The following is a 22,703-nucleotide window of genomic DNA, read 5'->3' on the forward strand; positions in this document are numbered from 1 at the left end:
TGGTCTGGAAAGAGCTCAGGGCTGGACCATCTAAGATTGCTCCCTTCCTCAACCACTTAAGACCAATGTAACCTTGTCCTGCTCATTCCAAGGACAGCTCCCCTGTGCCATCCACAGCCATCCACCCAGCCCAAGTTCTGGCCTCACCGTTTTCACTTCGAGGGTCACTCCGCATCCCTTGTCACTGAGCTCCCAGGCCCTCCACCCGCCCCTACACTGGCCTCTAGAGAAGCTGCCTAAAGAACAGACATTATCATCCTCTTCATCATTAGTTTAGCATTGACTAAAGGATTAGTATCTGCCAAGCCCAGGGCTTCCCTGGTGGCTCAGCTGGTAAAGAATCTGCCTGTAACGTGGGTGACCTGGCTTCAATCCCTGGGTTGGGAAGATTCCGGGGAGAAGGGACTAGCTACCCACTCCAGTATTCTGGCCTGGAGAATTCCATGGACTGTATAGCTCACGGGGTCGCAGAGTCAGACATGACTGAGCGATCGTTTCACTTCAAGCCTAGGACCAAGCACTTTATGTGCATTAACTCACTTAAACCTGAGAACAATCCTGGAAGAAAGCTACTATCATCCCCATTTTACAGATGGGGACTCCGAGGCTTAGAGCAGTGAGTGCATTGCTTCAGGGCCACGGCCACGAAGGTGCAGATCTAGGGCTCCAACTCAGATTTGTCTGCCTCTATTGTCCTCATTCTTGACTTTGACATCTTGTTGAGCAGCCAGAGATGGATGAGGCATGACTCCCTCTGGGAGCTCGGCGTCTCAGGGGAGACAAACCGCAGAGAGAGCTCTTAGTGAACAATGAGGTGGGCGCAGTGCAGAGTGAATGAAGCGCTGTCAGAGATGGTGCCTTTAACTGGCTGGGGCAATTGGAGAGGGTTCACTGCCTTGCTGAGGACCCGGTACTGTAGCTGTCTGCCAGACGGTAAACAGGACGGAAGTGCATTTTATGCAGAAGGAGCAGCATATCGGGGCCTTTGGTCCACTGAGTAAAATGGAGTTCTGGCCCGGGTATCAGAAGAAGTAATAGGGATGGATCAAGGGCACCGCGTGTAACTAACACTTTTCTCACACTGAACGCGTCCCGAACTGAGCCCTCCTCTGTCCCCGGAGGCAGATCCTACTAGGGGCCGTCCCCTTCTCCAGGTGCTCAGCCCAGGCCTCTGGGTGTCACCCTTGACTCCTCTCTTTCTCTTCCATTTTCTATCTGGCCCATCAGCAAATTCACTCCAGGCTACATTCAGACTACATCCAGAATCTGCTCACTCACGTCCCCCTCTGCCCCTACCCCCTTATCTTACCCTTGGATTATTGCCATAGGCTCTGAACTTGTCCTTGCCTGAACAGTCTATCTTCCACGGTGGTCAGAGTGCCTCTTTTTAAAAGCAAGTCAGATCATGTCACCCTTCTGCTCACAACCCTCCAAGGGCTCCCATCAGAGTGAATTAGAGGAGAAGACCAGGGCTTACAACAAGAAGAGAGCCTCCAAGGCGACAAATCCGTGGCACCCCGCGTCTCTCCTTCTCACCCCATTTCCTATCCCCTCTGGCCACGCCAGCCACCAGCTATTCCTTCAAACTCCCGTCTGTCACCTCTAAGTCCCCGCATTGGCTGCTCCCCTTCCCGGCATCTGCCTGACCCCCCTCCTCACTTCCTGCAGGGACCCACTCAAGTCACCTTCTTCCCAAGGCCACACCCTCCCTAAAACTCCAACCCACTTCCCCCACCATATTTCAGATCCCCTTTCTGTGATTTAACTTTTATTTTATTTACTTTTCATTGAAGTAAAATTGAAATACAATGTTGTGTTAATCATTGTTGTACTCCGTCTTATATATATATATACATTCTTTTTCATATTCTTTTCCATTATGGTTTATCACAGGACATTGAATATAGTTCCCTGTGCTCTACAATAGGATTGCTGTTGTTTAGTCACCAACTTGTGTCCAATTCTACTGCAACCCTATGGACTGTAGCCCACCAGGCTCCTCTGTCCATGGGATTTCCAAGGCAAAAATACTGGAGCGGGTTGCCATTTCCCTCTCCAGGGGATGATCTTGACTCAGGGACCGAATCGGCATCCCGTGCGTTGACAGGTGGGTTCTTTACCACTGAGCCACTGGTGAAGCCCCATACAGTAGGATCTTGTTGTTTATTCTAATTTTTCTTTTAAACACAAGTTAATGCCACTATTTAGCATCCATGATGTTTGACTTACCTGGAGAATTGCCTGTTTGCACCACTAAAATGTAAACTGCATGAGAGTGGGGATTTGATTTCAATTTATTAGCCGCTTGGAGTTGATAGGCAGGGAGAAAGAAGGCTCTGGTGGAAAGATAGGAGAAATTAATTTGTAGTCAGGAATTGTGAGCCCCCTGGTGTTTGATATTCCTAAAGGGGAGCCCTTCTAAGGAATGATCAGGCAGGGAGGGAGAGGTGGCTGGAGTAGATCCAGGAAGGGAGAGTCTCTACCTTCTGAGACTTTGTCCCCTCGGCCATTGAAACCACATAGGGTGCAGGCAGAAGTGGGACCTGGGACCACAGCCTAGAAAAGCCATGGCGCTGGGCAGAGGAGAGATGGGAGGTGAGTACTTCCACCAGTGATGTCACCTTGAAGCAGGAGTTCATTCATCTGGAAGTCACACTGTGATCCGGTTACCTCTGACCATGGTTCATACCTTTCCAAAGAGGTTCTCGGTCACCTCTAGGCTGAACAAAATCTAAACATCCCAGTTGCATCAGAAGTCCCTTGTCATTTGCCTGACCTGGCTTCCAGACTGGGCTCTTCTAACATGGGCTTTTGAAAGGGACACAGACTTTGGAGGCAAAGGATCTGAGTCAGAGCACTGGCTCTGCTATGGGCCCACCTCTTTGAGTCTCAGTTTTCCCATCTGAAAAAGGGGTATAATATGCCTAATGCATAAGGTTCCTTTAGGAATTAAATCCAATACACATATACAAACAGAATACATGACATATACTTAGTGCTTGACAAATGACAGCTGCAATTTCTACCATTCAAGTCTCTGAGTCTCCATCTCTCCATCCGTATCATGAAGCCAGTGATGTCTAAGCATTAAATGACAGTGTGTGTGTGTGTGTGTGTGTGTGTGTGTGTGTGTTAGTTGCTCAGTTGTGTCCGACTCTTTTGCAACCCCATGGACTATAACCCGCCAGGCTCCTCTGTCCATGGAATTCTCCAAGCAAGAATACTGTAGGTTGATGAAAATGCTCACAAAGAGTAGATTCTTGGGCGTTGGTAATTATGCCATGTAACACCAATCTACCCACTCTTCCCTGAACATTGCTTCTTCTTTCTCAACCCTGCACCGTTAATCATGGCCTTTTCTCTGCCTGGAGGGCCTCCCTCCCATGTTGGGTCTGCCCTTGGCTGACGTTTACCCAGCACTCGCTCAGCTGGCCTAGTACCGAAGCTATCTGTTAGTCGGTTTACTTCTGCTTCCCATTAGATTGTGAGCTCTGGGGGGGCACAGAGTAGGGGGTTCCCACATCGGGGAGTCTGCAGCTCCCTGCCCAAAGCTATGCCCATGATGGGTACTAGATAAATGTGGGTTTAACTGGATTATGACAGAAGGATCAAGGGGAGTTGCTATCTTTCCCTTAACTCCTCTTCCAATCAGATGTCTAACTGCTTGTTCAGGATAGGAATTAATTGCATCAAGGACCATTTTCCTGGAGAAAAGCTGCCAATTTAGGATTTTAGAAATAATTGCAGTTCTGTGTTGTGTCCCATTTGAGGGAGGAGAGGAGACTCAGATAAACAAACTCACAGCAAGGGACAGAGGTGTCCCCATCACTCTTAATAAAGGGTGCACTTCATCTCTTATGATCACCTTCAAAGTGCCCTCCCGCCGGCTAAGATTCCTTCCGATGCTGAAATATCCCCACCCGCCACACTGGGGTTCAGAGCGGGAGCTGCAGGCCTCTGGCTCAGCTTCAGGTTCTGGCTGCCTGCATAGCCTTCAGGGTGGGGTTTGCTCAGCCTTTGCTCAACTCCCAGAGGCTTCCTTTCCCAGGAGCTCCAGGCCGCCGGCCGTTTGCAGGTGCTTTTCCCTGCCCGTCTCCCAGTGCGCCTCCAGCTTGGACCGTCACATCAGCTCCCTTCCAGGGTCCGTGCTCCTCCAGGCTCCCGCTCCAGTGCACCCTTCATAGCACCTTTCTGGAACACACATCTGAAGATGCCCTTCCCTCCTTTTTGACTTGGAAATCTCCTATTCTTCCTTCAAAACCCATCTTAAATGTGGTCGTTTCAGAGGGTGAGATGCGAGGGGAGACGGAGCTGTTGCGGTAGGGAGCTGGGGAAGGGGGCAGACATGGGGAGCAGTGCAGGGTTCTGCCAGGCAAGCATCTGAGCCAGAGAGAGCTGGGAGGGACCCTGGAAGAGACGGGATGCTCGGGAGGCCGCACAGGAGGGTGACGTGTTCAGACCCACCCCTCTGTGGTAGACCTCTCTGCATCCCTCCCGCCACAGGCTAAGCACTCCCACACCCAGAAGGTCACAAGAAGTTCCCAGCAGCTTGGTCAAGGCCTCATGCTCCAGGGTCTTATATCAGGTTGCACAACTCTGTTCTATTATACGTATAAATGGTGCCCTTTGAAGCTCTGCCTACGGCGACCTTACAACCTGACCTTCTGGGCAGAGATCGTTCCATCAACAAAGACTAGGTTAGCGTGAGGTGAGGAGACGTTCACAGAACCGTATGGGGGTCCCACTGAGTCAAGCCTGGGCTCTCAGGGATTCTAACAGAAAGTCATCAGCAGAAAACGTCAGCTGAGATGACCCCGTTTTCCCTCCATAAGTCACCAAGAGTTTCTGGTTCTCAACATTTGCTGAGGCCAAAGTCCTCAGGCAGATGACCTCTCTTGAGTCTGGGAAGGGCATGAGAAAGGAGGACCCATCATTAAGGAATCTGATGAGGTGCTGATTACTGCTCACCAAGCTGGATTTTCCTTTTAAATTATTCATAAACACGAGTTTAAATGTTTGTGTCCAGGCAGCCATCTAAAATAAATAAATAAGCTGATACAGTTAGAAAAAATTGCCCTGTCAGAAGCAGCAAAACTGGATTTGACAACTGATTATCCTATAAATGAATTTATTCTGTTTTCAATACCTTAGCTAGACTTTGGGAGCTTGTGATGAAAGGAAGGAGGGGGCACTTTGCATTCTGCTGTTATTTAACCCTCTACTGTACTGACCCAAGTAGTGGACCTGCTTAAGCCTGAGACTCTAAGCAACACAAATTAGCATTTTCCTAAGGCCTGAATTCCTACTCTTCCACCTAGGCACAGGGTTCTCTGGAGTCCTGTTAGTAGAATGTTCTGGAATGTTGCTTCCATAAACTGTTGGTTAGAGAAAATTAAGATTTTCCAGAGAGTCATACTTGGAATCAGCAGATCTCACATTTGGGAGTCTATCCTAAAGAGATACATGGCAGGTTCAAAAGATAAAGGCACGATTCCAGGGCCTGGGGTGGAGAGTGATGAATAGGCGGAGCACAGAGGATTTTTAGGGAGGTGAAAATACTCTCTGAATGACACTGTAATGACGGTACATGTCCTTATACATTTGTTGTGACTAGAAATTGAGACAATTCTAAAATGTATGCAAAACGTAAAGGGCTAAGAACATTCAAGACTATCAGATATCAAGATATTTTTAAATAAAGGGACAGTAGTTTATATAGTATGGCACAAAAATAAGCAAGTAGAGATCACACAAAATAGTCCACCTACATGTATGGATGAGTATGTATACACACACAACTGAGTTATGACAACAATAGAACTGCACAACAGTGGAGGGAAGACAGTCATCTCATTAAATACGGATAGCTCAACTACTGGATATCTGTATGGGAAAATGAATGTTGACACCTACCCCACAACATATATAAAAATTAATTCCAGATGGAGAATAGATTCAAATAGAAAAGCTAAACCAATAAAGCTACTAGGACACAATAAAGGAAACCATCTTCAAAACCTTGGAGTAAGCAATGTTTCTCAAACAGGACATCAGAGCAACACCCTTAAGTGAAATGATTGACAGATTTTGTTGTTCAGTCGCTCAGTCATGTCGAATTCTTTGCGACCCCATGGACTGCAGCACTCCTGGCTTCCCTGTCCTTCGCTATCTCCCAGAGTTTCCTCAAACTCATGTCCATTGAGTCGGTGATGCCATTCAACCATCTCATCCTCTGTTGTCCCCTTCTCCTCTTGCCTTCAATCTCTCCGAGCATCAGGGACTTTTCCAGTGAGTCAGCTGTTCGCATCAGGTGGCCAAAGTATTGGAGCTTCAGCATCAGTTCTTCCAATGAATATTCAAGGTTTATTTCTTTTAGGATTGACTGGTTTGATATCCTTGCAGTACAAGGGACTCTCAAGAGTCTTCTCCAACACCACAGTTCAAAGCATCAGCTCTTCGGTACTCAGCCTTTTTTATGGTCCAGTTCTCACATCCATACGTGACCACTGGAAAAGCCATAGCTTTGACTATACGAACCTTGTAGTGACAGGTTGGACTACATTAAACTTCATTCATCAAGAGACCCATTAAGATAGTAAAAAGACAAGCCAATACAGGAAAAGATATTTTCAACACATATAACCAACAAAGGACTAATAGAGAATGTATTTAGAACACCTACAAATAAATAAAAGAAAAAGATAATAGAAAACCAGGCTAATTATTTGAAGAGGTGCTTTACAAAAGAGGATATTTAAACAACAAATAAACTGAAATTGTGTTAAAAAATCTTTGGTTATCAGGGAAATGCATTTTAAAACCACTGTCAAGAGACGGTCTAAAATAAGAAAGACTTTAAGTACTGACAAAAATGTGGAATAACTGCAGTCCTCTTATACTACTTGTGGGAATGTAATTTTGCACAACCATTTTGGAAAAGAGTGGCAACATCTATCAAAGGTGAAAAGATACATACCCTGTAACCAGCAATCTTGGACACAGGACCAACAGAATATACACCTATGTCTGTAAAAGATATGTATAAGAGTGGGGACTTTCCTGGTGGTCCTGTGATGGTTCCAATGAAAAGGGTTTGACCCCTGGTCAAGCAGCTAAGATCTCACATGCCTCATGACCAAAAAAAACAAAACATAAAGCAGAAGCAATATTATTACAAATTCAATAAAGACTTTAAAAATGGCCCACATCAAAAAAAAAAAGTCTTTAAAAAAAAAGACCTGTAAAAGAGTATCCATAGCAATATTACCTGTGATAGGCAAAAATTGGAAACACCTCCAATACCCATTAAGGCAGGATGAGCAAATAAATGGCAGTAAATTCATAGCATGAGATATTAAGCAATGAAAATAACCAAGCAACTAAGAGTCACAATAGCATGGATGAATCTCACAGTGCTGAACAAAAAGCCAGATACAGAAAAATGCATATCCTATAGTTCCATTTATGTTAAATCCTGCTAAGTCACTTCAGTCTGACTCTGTGCAACCCCATAGACAGCAGCCCACCAGGCTCCCCCGTGCCTGAGATTTTCCAGGCAAGAACACTGGAGTGGGTTCCCATTTCCTTCTCTAATGCATGAAAATGAAAATTGAAAGTGAAGTTGCTCATTCATGTCCGACTCCTAGCAACCCCATGGACCACAGCCTACCAGGCTCCTCTGTCCATGGGATTCGCCAGGCAAGAGTACTGGAGTGGGTTGCCATTGCCTTCTCCGTGTTAAATCCTAAATTAGGCAAAATTAACTCAAGGGCTTGGAAGTTAGGATAATGACTTCCATGGGGGAAGATTGATGAGCAGGACGCAAATGAGATTCTGGATGCTGATAATGTTTTATCTCTTGATCTGTGCTTAGTTGCTCAGTTATGTGTGACTCTTTGTGACCCCATGGACTGTAGCCCACCAGGCTGCTCTGTTCATGGGATTCTCCAGGCAAGAATACTGGACTGGGTTGCCATGCCCTCCTCCAGGGGATCTTCCCAACTCAGGGATCAAACCCAGGTCTTCTGCATTGCAGGCGGATTCTTTACCATCTGAGCCACCAGGGGAGACCATCTCTTAATCTGGATAGAGCTTATATGGATGTGGCCACTATGAGAAATTTTAACTAACTGTCAATCTCTAATCTTTGTACTTTTCAGGACATATGTTGTATTCCAATAAGATGGTGTATACATGTTTTATAAGATTATTTTTAAATAAATAAATATATTAAAAATAATATGCTCAATTTTGATCTGGAGGCAAGGTAAGCACGCAAGTAGTAGAAAGATGACAGTCTTAGATTCACCATGGGGTTGAGGCAAAACACACCTGTCAGGCCAGGAGTCCTCCTGGTGGACTTGGAAGGAAAAGATGGTGGGAAAAGACTATAGTTTCTCCTCCCTTTTCCTTTAAAATCAAGGCGATGAAATTGTCAGCCAGGCTCTTACCCAATGGTACTCACCCTAGATCCTTAATAACTTGTTCTTTGCTGAGAATAAACGTGTGTGCCCCAGTGAACTGATGATGATTTTCTTGCCTTGGGAGTTGAGGAGATTGTTTCTTCTTTTCTGCTTCATCACACTATGGTTCAAACACAGCCCCTGTTGGAGAGGAGAAAAATCAATAGAGGACTTGAGTTTATTGAGTATGATCTTATGACTTTCTATCAAGAAATAATTTCTAGAATTGGAATCTGGAAAGTGAAACAAATCACTGAGTGCATATAGATTTGGGGATACTTTCTTCCGCACCTCCACCTTTGTCCCATCCGCCTAGGAGTTTAAATGCTGGGTCTTTCTCCACATTATACCAAAACATATGCACACATGTGTGTGCGTGCGCACACACACACACACACACACACACACACACACACAGGGAGGCTTCCTGCCTCGAAGTCCATACTCTTCCCATTATTTCCTGTATTCACTTTCTTTTTTTTTTTTTTTCTTGGCTGCACTGCGCTGCCTGGGGGATTTTAGTTCCCAGACCAGAGATCATCCATCCTATACCTCCTGCAGAGGAAGCTCAAAGTCTAACCATTGGACCACAGGGAAATCCCATCCAGCATCCTCTTTGGACATCCTTTTGCTAAGTGCCATGTTGCTGGCCTCAATTTACAAGATAATCTCTCTGGTCCCTCCCCTTACTCAGCCCTAGATGCTGGTTCTCTGAGTCCTCCTGCCTCTTTGGAAGCAAACAGGTGGGCCCAGGACCAAAAAAAAGGCCATGATGAAAGTCTGTTGATCCTGTTAAGGATTCAGTAATTTGAAATTTGGGGCACAAAGAATCAGCGTGGGACCCATTGGGGCCTCGTGGTTTTAGGTCCATCCTCTATGCACTGTCAGGAGTTTCTCTCTGCGTGGAAGGTGATGCAGAACAGGTCAGTCTGAACTTTGAAAGGTCTGCTCCTCCCCTTCTCCACCAACACCTGCCTGGGCTGCCAAAGTCATCTTCCTGCTTCCGGGTGCCACTCTTCTGCTTCATTCACTCACTCCCTCATTCACTCCTCATCTATAACTCTTGTATCATATGCTATAGCGACAAGTCCTATAGCTTGAAAAGAACCCCCTCCCTCCACCCCACCAAACTAACCATTGACCATCGAGATTTGTAATTTCTTTGGCAATGTCAATGGCAAGAGAATACACAGCCCCCTGGAGGAGTAGCCCCAAATCTGAGTGTTGTCTGGCTCAGAAAGGGCTGCCCAACCCCTGAGGTCACTGAAGTGTCCAGCACCCACGGTTGTCTAGCTGAAGCACCCACCTTTGCTAGATGCCTCTTACAATCCTCCACTCTGCCCCAGGAGACAAAGAAGCCAGAATTTGGAATGTGCCCTCTCTGAACCAGCCCCCGGGCTGAAGGAGAGCCCCCTTGGGGTCTGAGGTACCCATGGAAGCTCCAGGGATGAGCCTGGATGGTAGCCTCCAGCATTCGTGTTACTTTCATGACAGTTACATTAATGCTGCTCTTGGCCCCAGTTCATCACGTTACCTGACTTCCTTTCAGCACAGAGGTTGCTCAGCGAAGGGTATAATTTCCTGACTCTAATGCATGACAAGGTTTCACTTAAAGGATGAAATAAAATTACCTTGGGAGGCTGACACTGGGAAGTCACAGATATGACTTGGTCTGCAGGGACCTTCAGGTCTAGTCAGATCAGAGAGAGCTCAGATGAGTCCCTGGTGCTGATAACATTAGCACAGCCTCCCTGTGACCTGCAGTTGCTGGATCCATGGCCTGGGTCAGGGTTCAGCGGGGGCCAGAGTGGAAGCTCAGTGTAGCCAGTGTCAGGATGCACTTTCTGATCACAGCATGTGATGGTCCTTAATTGAATTGGCCCTTCCATGACTACAGGCTATGGCCTGGGGAACATCCACACCATACTCTAACCACTGAGCTTTCTGGCCACCATTTCCTCCAATGAGGATCCTTCCCAAAGTTGGAAGTTTCACCTGTCATTCATTTGGCTTCAGTGAAACCTCTCACAGCCCATTGAATCACACGGAATCATGCGGCGCCGGGGGCTGAGAGCAGGGCTGGAGCTTGCCCAAGGTTATCAAGGGAGTCACTGACCAGAATAGAGTTCTTAAATGAAGGAGACAAGACAATGTCAATGGTGAAAGGAGGATCCCACCTTCTACATAATCACCCTCTGATTGCTATCCTGATGGGTGAAGGAAGCAGGACAGAGGTGAAACGAGTGGGCGAGACCCTTGAGAAATTCTCCTTTCCTGGGAAGTGGTTCCAAGCTGGACACTAGCCTCTGGAAAGGCACAATGTCCAGAGTGGAACATTCATTTTCTCTACTTGCAAATCTCCCTTTGGAAACTAGCAATGATCTCTGAGACACTTCTGCCTCTGAGACTTGGGAAGAACCCAATAAGCATGCGGTTATAAAATCAGATCTGTAGAAAATTCAGGCTGGCAGAAAAAGCCTCCTCCAATCCAGCCAGTTCACTGGAGCTTCAGGCTTCAGCCCTTAGAGAACTAACTGGCTGTACTTGAACTACTCGTCTATAACTCACACCCCGACAGGTCTCTTTGGAGGACTGAAGCTTGGACTGTGGCAGTCTTCAAAGATGCAACACAAGTTATTTTTAATATGCACAGAGAGAATCCATTTGGGAGGGGAGGCTTGGTGCTAAGCCCAGCAGCTGGACTTACAGGTTGCAATGAGACCTAATTTTAGAGTTGTTTTGACATTTTTCTAGGGCTTAGTCATTGGTGTCTGGGATCAGAGAAGCCCAGAAATAGGGAGTGCATGTCTGGGGACTTCCCTGGCAGTCCAGCGGTTAAGAATGTGCCTTGCAATGGAGGTGGACACAGGTTTAATCCCTGATCTGGGAACCAGGATCCCACCTAGTGCCAGGCAACTAAGCTGGCATGCCACAACTAAAGGAGGTCTGCATGCCACAAGGAAGAGCCCCCACGTGGCCACTAAGACCCAACACAGCCAAAAAAAAATTTTTTTAATGTGTCTGTCCAGTTACTTGGAAGCACAAAAATCCCTAGATAGAAACGGCCAGGAGTCACCTTAGAAAATTTTTTTTTTTTTTTATGTGGACCATTTTTAAGGTCTTCATTGAATTTGTGACAGTATTGCTTCTGTTCTACGCTTTTGCAGGTTTTTTTGGCCATGAAGCATGTGGGACCCCAGCTCCCCAACCAAGGATTAAACATGCACCCCCTGCATTGGAAGGTGAAATTTTAACCACTGAACTTCCAGGCAAGTCCCAGAAAACAGTTTCTTTAAGATCTAAACATACATTTACCTTTGTTGTTGTTGTTCAGTCGCTTAGTCGTGTCTGACTCTGCAACCCCATGGACTGCAGCCCTCCAGGCCACCCTGTCTATTTACCTTATGCATCTGATATTTCACTTCTAGATATTTATCCAAGAGAAATGAAAACCAATGTCCACAAAAATCTTTGCATAAGATGTTCATAGCTTTTCTCATGATAGTCAAAAACCGGAAACAACTCAGATGTTCACTATCAAGAGAATGGATAAGTTGTGGTGGAGTTGCACAACGGAATACTACTCAGCAATAAGTTTTAAAAATCTATTGAGATATGCTGCGACATGGAAAAGTCTCAAAAAATAATAATGTGCTAAATGAAAGAAGCCAAATATGAAGAATACATACAGTATGATTCCATTTATATGAGAATCTGGGATAGGCAAACTCACCTGTGCGTGCATGCTAAGTCACTTCAGTCATGTCCAACTCTTTGCGACCCCACGTACTGTAGCCCACCAGGCTCTTCTGTCCATGGGAGTCACCAGGCAAGAATACTGGAGTGGGTTGCCATGCCCTCTTCCAGAGGATCTTCCCAACCTAGGAATCGAACGTGCGTCTCTCACATCTCCTGCATTAGCAGGTGGGTTCTTTACCACTAACGCCACCTGGGAAGCCCCAGACAAACTCCTATGGTGCTCAAAATCAGATCAGAGTGTTACTGGGTGGTCTAGCAGTTAGGACTCGGCCAAAATATATATATATATATATATAATGTGTATATATATATATATATATCAGACCAGATGTTTCTCTCTAGTGGGGGGGATTGACTGGGACTGGACACAAGGGAAGTTTCCATAGTGATGAAAATGTCCTGTCCTGGGTCCATCACATCTCTTCCCCTCCATGCCTCATGTTGAAGTCAAACAGACTGATTTCCTGTCTCCATGCATTCAGTCTTCTGTTTTGGGCTCATGCCATTCCCTCTTTCTAGAAATCCTGTCCTAGAAATCCATCGTGGCAGGTGCAGATACTTTCTATCCTCTAGGACCTAGTTAAAATCTCCCCTTCTCAGGATTTCTTTGATCGTCCAGTGGTTAAGAATCTACTTCCCAATGCAGTAGGCATGAGTTCAATCCTCGGTCAGGGAAGTAAGACCCCATATGCAGTTTTCATTCCAATCCCAAGAAAGGCAATGCCAAAGAATGTTCAAACTACTGCACAATTTCACTCAGCTCACATGCTAGCAAGGTAATGCTGAAAATTCTCCAAGCTAGGCTTCAACAGTCCATGAACAGAGAACTTCCAGATGTACAAGCTGGATTTAGAAAAGGCAGAGGAACCAGGGATCAAATTGCCAACACCATTGGATCATAGAAAAAGCAAGACAATTCTAGAAAAATTTCTGCTTCATTGACTACACTAAAACCTTTGACTGTGTGGATCACAACAAACTGTGCAAAATCCTTAAAGACATAGGAATACCAGACCACCTGACCTGCCTCCTGAAAAATCTGTATGCAGGGCAAGAAGCAACAGTTAGAACTGGATATGGAACAACAGACTGTCCAAATTGGGAAAGGAGTATGTCAAGGCTGTATATTGTCACCCTGCTTATTTAACTTATATGCAGAGTACATCATGCTAAACGGCAGGCTGGATGAAGCACAAGCTGGAATCAAGATTGCTGGGAGAAATATCAATAACCTCAGATATGCAGATGGCACCACTCTTATGGCAGAAAGCAAAGAGAAACTAAAGAGCCTCTTGATGAAAGTGAAAGAAGAGAGTGAAAAAGCTGTCTTAAAACTCAAAATTCAAAAAACGAAGCTCATGGCATCTGGTCCCATCACTTCATGGCAAATAGATGGGGAAACAATGGAAACAGTGACAGATTTTATTTTCTTGGGCTCCAAAATCACTGAAGATGGTGACTACAGCCTTAAAATTAAGACACTTGCTCCTTGGAGGAAAAGCCATGACCAAACTAGACAGCATATTGAAAAGCAGAGACATTATTTCACCAACAAAGGTCCATCTAGTCAAAGCTATGGTTTTTCCAGTAGTCATGTATGGATGTGAGAGTTGGGCCATAAAGAAAGCTGAGCACCAGAGAACTGATGCTTTTGAACTGTGGAGTTGAAGAAGACTCTTGAGAGTCCCTTGGCCAGCAAGGAAATCAAACCAGTCAATCCTAATGGAAATCAGTCCTGAATATTCACTGGAAGGACTGATGCTGAAGCTGCAGCTCCAATACTTTGGCCACCTGATGCAAAGAACTGACTCACTGGAAAAAAACCCTGATGCTGGGAAATACTGAAGGTGGGAGGAGAAAGGGACAACAGAGGATGAGTTGGTTGGATGGCATCACGGACCACATGGCATCTTGGATGGCAAAGAGTTGGACAGGACTGAGTGACTAGGCTGAACTCATGCCAAGGGACAGCTGAGCCCATGAGGTGTAACTCCCGAGCCCACATTTCACAACTAAAGAAGTTCCTACACACCTCAACTAAAGAAAGCCCATATGCCACAATGAAGACCCATTTTTTTTAATTAAAATTTTTTTTTTAATTTTTAAAAAGATCCCCCTCCTCCAGGAAGTATTCCCTGCTCTCCCCCTACCTAGTGGCAGTTACACTGTCCTTCCGGCATTGACTCTGTAGTTTGAAGTCTTTTTTCCCTATCTTTCTTCTGGTTTTGAACACTCTTTGTAGTTTTGTTAACAGCTGTTGTATCCATGCTTTAATTCCCTTGCTCTATTAAGACCTTGCCAGCAGCCAGAGTTGTGTGGATTCCATCCACCCCATTCCCTAGTAAAGGATCCTCTGTAGATGTCCAATATATACACGGGAAATGACATAATGAGTGAAACTCGAGTCTTCCTCTTTGTCAGCCACGGCATGGTATTGTGCTCTGACCCCTTTTATTTTTCATCTGTGTAGGATGCAAGCCATTCTGATCTTTGCAGGAGCATCCTCTGGGCCCCCGGAGAGGACTGGGCTGCCAACTTCTCATGGAGTAATTAAATGACAAATCACCTGCAGGCTCTCAGCTGGAAAACCTATAGAAGCCCAGCCTTTCCATATTCATAGGGTTTAATCAAATCTGAAAGCTTGGAAGAACTTCATAACCTTTGTTCCAAAGGCCTGTATTTGCAGATGGGGAAACTGAGGCTTGGAGCAAGACAGTAGCTCCTTCAAGGATCCATGGGGCTTTTGTGGAATGAAATGCTTATCATCCTTTCCTCAAGTTTCCATAGAGAGAGGAAGCTCCCATTCCACTGGCCAGGATGGGGCTGGATTGGAGGAATGTTTCTCATCACTCCAGTATCCTGGCTTGGAAAATTCCATGAAAAGAGGAGCCTGTCAGGCTATAGTCCATAGGGTTGCAAAGAGCTGGATGTGACTGAGTATGCATGCATGCATGCACACACACACACGCATGCACACACACACACATGCCACTCTTTCTCCAGAAAGAGGAAAGCCTTATCATATTGGAGAGATGAGATTATAAAGACCACAGGCCAAGCATTGCCCAGTCTCTCTCATAGACTGTTTTCACCTCCAGCTGCTTCCTCCATGTAGTAGGCTCCAGGGCAAGGCTTCTTCCCCCACACCCACTCCACTAAACAGTCACTCACCCAGGGGAGGCTCGGACTCTCTAGGTATTCCTGCCCTCACGAGGTGGATGAATGAAATTCAGGAGAAAAGAAAAACTCATATGTCATATGTTGAGCTCGGACCAAGATAAGTTCATCAATCCTCCTCTGTTGATTATACAGTTGATATTATCTATTGATCCTTACACAGCTTCTTGGGTCTGTTTTCAGAGCTGTAGTTAATTGTCACCCTCAGTATCAATCTGGGGGTAAGTGGCAGGGCCAAAGTATAGCCACCCACTCAATTCCTCTAGAAGTGAGGTAGGAACTGGGGAAGAGGAGGTGTCAGGACTGGTGGCCCAGTTTCTTGTCTGGATGACCAGATGGATGGGAAAGTTGATCTTTGGGCGGGGTGGGGAAACAGATGCTAAGGGGAGGAGCAGGTTCAGGGAGATGAAAATGAGTTCAGTATTTGGCCACAGAGCTTTCAGGGGCTCCAGATCTGAGTGACAGATAGAGAATGAGGAAACCATCAAGACAGGGATAATGGAAACGTGGTCCATAGGCCAACAGTCTCAGCATCACCTAGCAACCAGTTAGATGCACACATTTCCCAGCCCCACCCCAGACCTACTGAATCAGAAACTCTGGCTTTGAGGCCCAATCAGTGTTTTAATAAACTCTCCAGGTAATTCTGATGCCCATTAGAATTTAAGAATCTCTGGCATTAGAGGTCATCTTCTTACATGTCTTTAATTAGATTTATTTCTAGGTATCTTCCAGGTATTTGGTAGGTTTTGATGCTATGATAAATGTTATTTTTAAATTTATTTTTCTGGTTGCTTGTTGCTGGTATATGGAAATACTGGAGCTTCTCTGATGGCTCAGACAGTAAAGAATTGCTCCTGAAATGCGGGAGATCCAAGTTTGACCCCTGGTTTGGGAAGATTCCCCTGGAGATGGGAATGGCAATTCACTCCAGTATTCTTGCCTGGAGAATTCCATGGACAGAGGAGCCTGGTAAGCTACAGTCCATGGTTTCACAAAGAGGCAGACACGGCTGAGCGACTAATGCGTACACACACACACACACACACACGTAGAAATACAATTGATTTCAATTGGTCTTGAATCCAGCAACCTTGCAAAATTCACTTATGAATTCTAATCATTGATCCACAGATTCATCCCTTCGGGTTTCCTATGTGAATGGTGAATGATACGAGAGGATGACAGAGAAGAGGTCATAGGTTTGGAAATCAATGTAACATCTGTAAACCCAGTAAAAAGCTATTTGTTTAGAGAAAAGGAATCCAAAGTTAGACTGCAGGGCACTGTTGCGCACTACAGGGGTATGTATGCTTGTGAACACAAAAGGCACAGCGAATGTTGGTGAAGTGTGGGCTGGATTGCAGAGGTTCTGGCTTCCAGAACCTCTCCCTCTGTCTCACTGTGACTGCCAGACTCCCCCTTAGTGAAGTCAGAGGTTGGCTCAGGTTGACTAAATGAAATATATTTTCCAGATAGGGAAAAGTAGATTCCTCAGGTATGGACAGGATTGTATGCCAGCTAGATTGATCAACCATCTGGTTTGCCCTGGAATCAAAGGTTTTCCCTGGATGAGGAACTTTCAGTGCTAAAGCAAGGACACTCCCAGGCAAATGAGACAGTTGGTCACCCTAACTTCTAACTTGGCTTCCACGAAGCTGAGAAAACTGGTGGACCAAAGAGATCCAAAGAGTCCATCATGAGAGTAATGCCTGACCCCAGACAGGTGAGGAGTAAAGATCTATTTTGAGAACCATTAGCGTTCGGGGCTCGCCCGGTGGCTCAGTGGTAAAGAATCCACCTGCAATGCAGGAGCCATGGGAGACATGGGTTCCATCCCTGGGTCAGGAAGACCCCCTGGAGGAGGGCATGGCAATCCACTCTAGTATTCACACCTGGAAAACTCCCATGGACAGAGGAGCCTGGCAGGCTATAGTCCATAGGGTTGGATAGAGTTGGACACAAGGCTGAAGTGACTTAGCATGCACTCATGAATATTCCCCAGCTTTCACATTGAGAGCATACTCCTTGATCTTTCCACCCTATAAGGCTGAAACTCTACCAGCCAAGTTGTCTGCTTCTTGATCAGTCTACCCTGATATTGGGCAGACTGGGGTTTCTTTGTTACCAGAGTTCTCTTGGAATCTCTGCGCAGTTGGTACCTTGGAGTTTTTGACCACTGATCTTCAGCATCCAGGTACCATACCATAAGATGCCCGTTCCTGGTCATGTTTCCCCCTTGACACCTAAGACAAACACATTCTCGTGTGTAATTTCCATTTCATAGCCCAAATTCCACCACTTTCCATGCAAGAAAGCACATCTTTCTTGCAAGCGAGTAATACTATGACAAAGATAGCCTAGAATTCTCTCCAATATTTTTTTTAAGAATAAATCATTTGCAAATGTCAGTCTTTTATTATTAGTTACAAACTACCAGCAACATAACACATGTGGACACTAGTGTATTGAGATACTTCCTTGAGGACTATCAGGTCTGAAACAAATCCTTTGGGGTGAAAGAACACCTGTGTGGGGACTGGTGGCAGCAGAGATGTTAGAAGTCACCAGAGGTACTGACCATGACAAGGAGTTCTGACTCTCCAACCCAGATGGAGATTTCGAGTCTGTAGTCTCCAGACTGTAGGGTCCATGGCCAACAGCACTAGTGAGTCATGGACATCACGCACCAGCTGTCTGCCCTCCTGTCATTTCTCCTCCCTCTCTCCTGTCTCTTTGCAGGTTGCTAAGTCACTGAGAGTCGTATCTTCACATCCCTGTCCCAGATAGGGAAGATATTGAAGATCCAGGTATCCTTGGCATCTGGACCTGCAAGGTCCCTGCCATTCCTCTTCACTCACAGGTAAATGACTTTAGGAGCAGACCTGCATGCAGCTGAGAGAAGGGAAAGGAAGCTGGACATTGAATCATAAAACCCAAGCTTGGGTCCTAGCTTAAGCCCTCTGAACCTCAGCCTCCTCATTCATCTCACATCTCTCGAAATTTGCATGCCGAAATCACTATTTTGCAACCAACCATGTAACAATTGATACAGGCTAGAATCCTTAATGGATGCCAAAACCATTGGGTGAAATGATGTTGGGGAATGGGATATTCATGCAGTGTCTGGGTATCACTCCACAGTTACTTGTTAATTACAAAAAGAAAATGTACTTCCACAGTGGCAAAGGCTGCTATGTGCGTGCCCAGTCATGTCCAACTGTTTGCAACCCCATGGACTGTAGCCAGTCAGGTTCCTCTGTCCATGGAATTTTTCAGGCAAGCATACTGGAGTGGGTTGCTGTTTCCTCCTCCAGAGGATCTTCCTGACCCAGGGATTGAATCCTTGCATCTCTTGCATCTCCTGCGTTGGCAGGCAGATTCTTTACCACTGCGCCACCTGGGAAGCACAAAGCTTGGAGTTTACAAATCATTAAATCCTAGTAATACCATGTCATACTGGCATTGTCTCTGTAATAGGTTTCCCCCCCGCCGCCAAAACCAAACAGAGTCAGGTTCCTTCTTGCATATTCCTACTGATGGGCTGATCACTACTTTCCAAGATAGCCTCTTTCCTGTGTGGTCAGTACTATCTGAGAAGCAGAACTCTTCCTGAAGCTTCTACTATCCAGTGTCAGCATTGCCTTTGGCAGCTTCAGTGTATAACTGAATCCTTTCTCCCCAAGAAAACTCATCAGAAATGGGTAGACAGAGACTGTGGCCCTGCTGCCCGCACACAGCTCTGCTCCTGGCAAGCCCTCAGTCTCTGCTGTTTCACCTGGAATTAGCTTTCTAGTCTCCTCCTCCCCCTGGCTGCCCTCACAATGTGTCATCATCCACATTATCTATGTTTCTGATCCGCTATCCTCCATGCCTCTAACTGCCCCCTCCACTACCATGTTCTGCGATGTCCAGCTTGGACTACCTATTCTGCCCCACTCCAAACAGTACCACCTGCAGAAGTCATCAACCCCATTGGGGATCGCATATGTGCACCTTCTGAAGGACGAGTATTTCTCTTCACGCAAGGCTGGACTAGCATCAAATACCTCCTGTGGTCCAGGTTGTCCCATTTAATCTTCCCCATCAATCCCATGAGATCAGTAGGAACACTCCCAACTTACAAATGAGGTGACAGGCTCAGAGAGCGTCAATAAAGACTTGCCAACTAATAAATGATGATGACAGATTCATGGTCTCAGATCTGTGGGATTTCTAAGTCCAGGCTTTATCTTCCACATCGCATAGGTGCAGCATGGCTTACCCCTAAGAATGGGCTTGACAGAGCAAGACAGGTGATACCCATCAACACCTGAGGTGCAGGTGTCAGCCTCAGAGCACAAGTGGGGGACTCCTCATCTCCCCACACCTGCCCAGATGTGGACATGCTGTGTCAAGGCCGATGGCTACTGTGTTTTGTTTCTGGACTCAACTTTCTATATGCTCCCACGTGAGCATCAGATTCAGAGCTATATTATAGCACAGGCAACACCAATGATCCCTCAACCCTGTACGATATTCCTCTTTATTAGTTCTTTATTGTGACAAAACCGCTTACGCCAGAACTCGGTAGCTTAAAACAACAGATATTTGTCTCTTCACAGTTTCTGAGTCAGGAATCTGGCGGCTGCTTAGCTGCTTCTGACTCAGTGTCTCGCAGGCTGCAGCAACTGTATCAGCTGGTGCTGAAGTCGTCGGGAGCTTTTCTGAGGCTGGAGGATTCGCTTCCAACTTACTCTTGTGACTGAAGGAAGAAAGCTTCAGCTCCTCTTCCCACGGACTCCTGTACCAGGACACTGACAACTCGGCAACTGGTTTCTCCCAGCGCGAGTAGCCCAGGAGAGGGGGGTGCTCAGGATGGAAGCCACAGTTGTCTTTGTGAATCCTTTTGTAATCTGAATCTAGAAGTGACAGACCATCATTACCTCCGATATAGTCTCTTGGTCACACAGTCTAATCCTTGTACTACACAGGAAGGGGCGTGAACACAATGGCATGAACACCAAGAGGCAGGAACCACCGGCGCCATCTTGGAGGTTGGCTATCACATCCCTGAACAACATGTTTTTCCCTAAATCAAGTGTGACTTCTGCAATCTGCTCGGGCACATTTGAGAAGTCACAGGAGTTCCAAAGGTGCACATGTACACGTGCCTGCTTACACACACGCACACAAACACACACACACACACACACACACACTCCTTAAAGAGATAATGATAGTACCTTCCTCAGCCATTCTTGAATGATGCTTTTGAGAAACATTTGCTGATTAGCTGCCTGGATGGAGGCACCTCAGGCTTTCCTGGTGACTCAGATGGTAGAGAATCTGCCTGCAATGCAGGAGACCCAGGTTCGACCCCTGAGACGGGAAGATCCCCTAGAGACCAGAATGGCTACCCACTCCAGAGCAGGCATCTCAGAGATGGATGCTGGGTCAAGGGGGATTCAGGTTTCCATAGACAAGAGGACAAGGAAGCAAGGCCAGGAGGAGATGTTGTTATGACTGTGTCTAAGCAGGGAGGGGAAGGAAGTAGAGTCAGGAGGAGAGAGGGGTGTATATTAATAGCTAACAAGTGGATCACTTCTGACTGGAGATCGCCATGCAGCTCCAGAACTGAAGTACTTGAAACAGCTTTCAGGGTCAGAGATGACAATAGTGATCCACGAGTGTGGGAGTTTGAATGCAATTGAGGTGGAGTTGAGGGGAGGAACTGTAGTTGTAAGAGAATCAGTCAAGGAAATTAGTCATTTTAATTTTCTCTATATCCTTGGCTATTTCAGTTTCCTTACTCTATCTTTGGAGATTTCTCTTACTCTTGTTTCTAATTTAACGTAGTCCCTTTTTTTTTTTATCTTTTTAAATTTTCTTAATTAGGTTAGCTTGTGGTTTATTTCCTTTATTGCATTTTTCCCCATGAAGTACCAGCTCTTATATTTATTAGTTCTACTGTTTTTTAATTCACTTATTTCTGTCTTTATCTTTGGCAGTTTCTTCTATTGCTTTTCTTAAGCTTATTTTGTTCTTGTTCTTCCTAACTTTTGGAACCGAGCCCCTAATTTATTTTCCTTTCTTAAACAAAAGCGTATTTAAGATCGTGACTTGTCTTCTGCCTTTAAATTCAACCTTATCTGATACTGACACTTAATTCCTGTTTTCCTTTGCTACATTTGCCAGGTAGGGGGCTAAACCATCCTTTATTTTTTCATCTGTCTTTGGGCCTTGGTTTTAGACGCATTTGTCTACAGCATATAATTTGCCTTTGTTTTTACAAGACATCTGAGAGCTTTTTCTTTAACAGGAGAGTTTATCTCATTTGCAATTACAAATAGGACATGCTTGTTTGTTCTCAGGCTGTATAACAAACATTTTAAAAATAAACAGAAAGAAGCATTAAAAATAAAAAAGAATATAAAAAAGATGACAGAGCTGTGTTTTTTTTTTTTCTCTAAAGGTTTTCCTGCTGGTAAATTAGAAAGGTCTAGTTCTTGTGTGTGTGTTTCTCTTAATGATGCCGATGTTTCACTTTGTAAGCTGTAATTTTGTCAGTCATCTCCGATGCACCCCTTGGGTCTTCTTGGACTCAGCTGTCTCTTGTTCTGCACATCACTGCATCTACCAGCTTCAAGCAGGCACAACCTGATGGAGCCAAGGGACGTCAGGAGATCACACACATGCCACACGCAAGTGCAGAGGTATTTACACCTCACCGTGAAAGTGAAAGTGTTAGTCGTTCAGTCATGTCCGACTGTTTGCGACCCCATTGACTATAAGCCAACAGGCTCCTCTGTCCATGAAATTCTCCAGACAAGAATACTGGAGTGGGTAGCCATTCCCTTCTCCAGTGGATCTTCCTGGAGATCTAACCCAGGTCTCCCGCAATGCAGGTGGATCCTTTACTATCTGAACCATCAGGGAAGCCCTGTTTACACCTCATGGAATAAGCCATTAACCAGGAGGAAATGAGAGCTTGTAGATAAATTCTTCCCACTGTATCTCCCTGGACAGACCATCCTAAAACACAGTTCATGAGTTTTCTCAAGTTGCCATAACAAATGTCTTAGACTAGGGGACTTAAACAACAGAAATGTCTCTTTCCCCAGTCCCAGAGGCCGGAAGTCCAAGATCAAGGTTCCATCAGAGGCCTCTCTCCTTGGCTTGCATAGAACTGTGTTCTTGCTCTGCTCTCACCTAGTCATTCCTCCGTCTGTCTGTGCCCTAATGCTGACTTCCTAAAGAATGCCATTCATACTGGATCATGGAATATTGTGCTCAGTCATGTCACTTTGCAACACCATGGACTAT

This window comes from Odocoileus virginianus, chromosome 17 (genome assembly GCF_023699985.2).
Source record: "Odocoileus virginianus isolate 20LAN1187 ecotype Illinois chromosome 17, Ovbor_1.2, whole genome shotgun sequence".
NCBI lineage: Eukaryota > Metazoa > Chordata > Mammalia > Artiodactyla > Cervidae > Odocoileus > Odocoileus virginianus.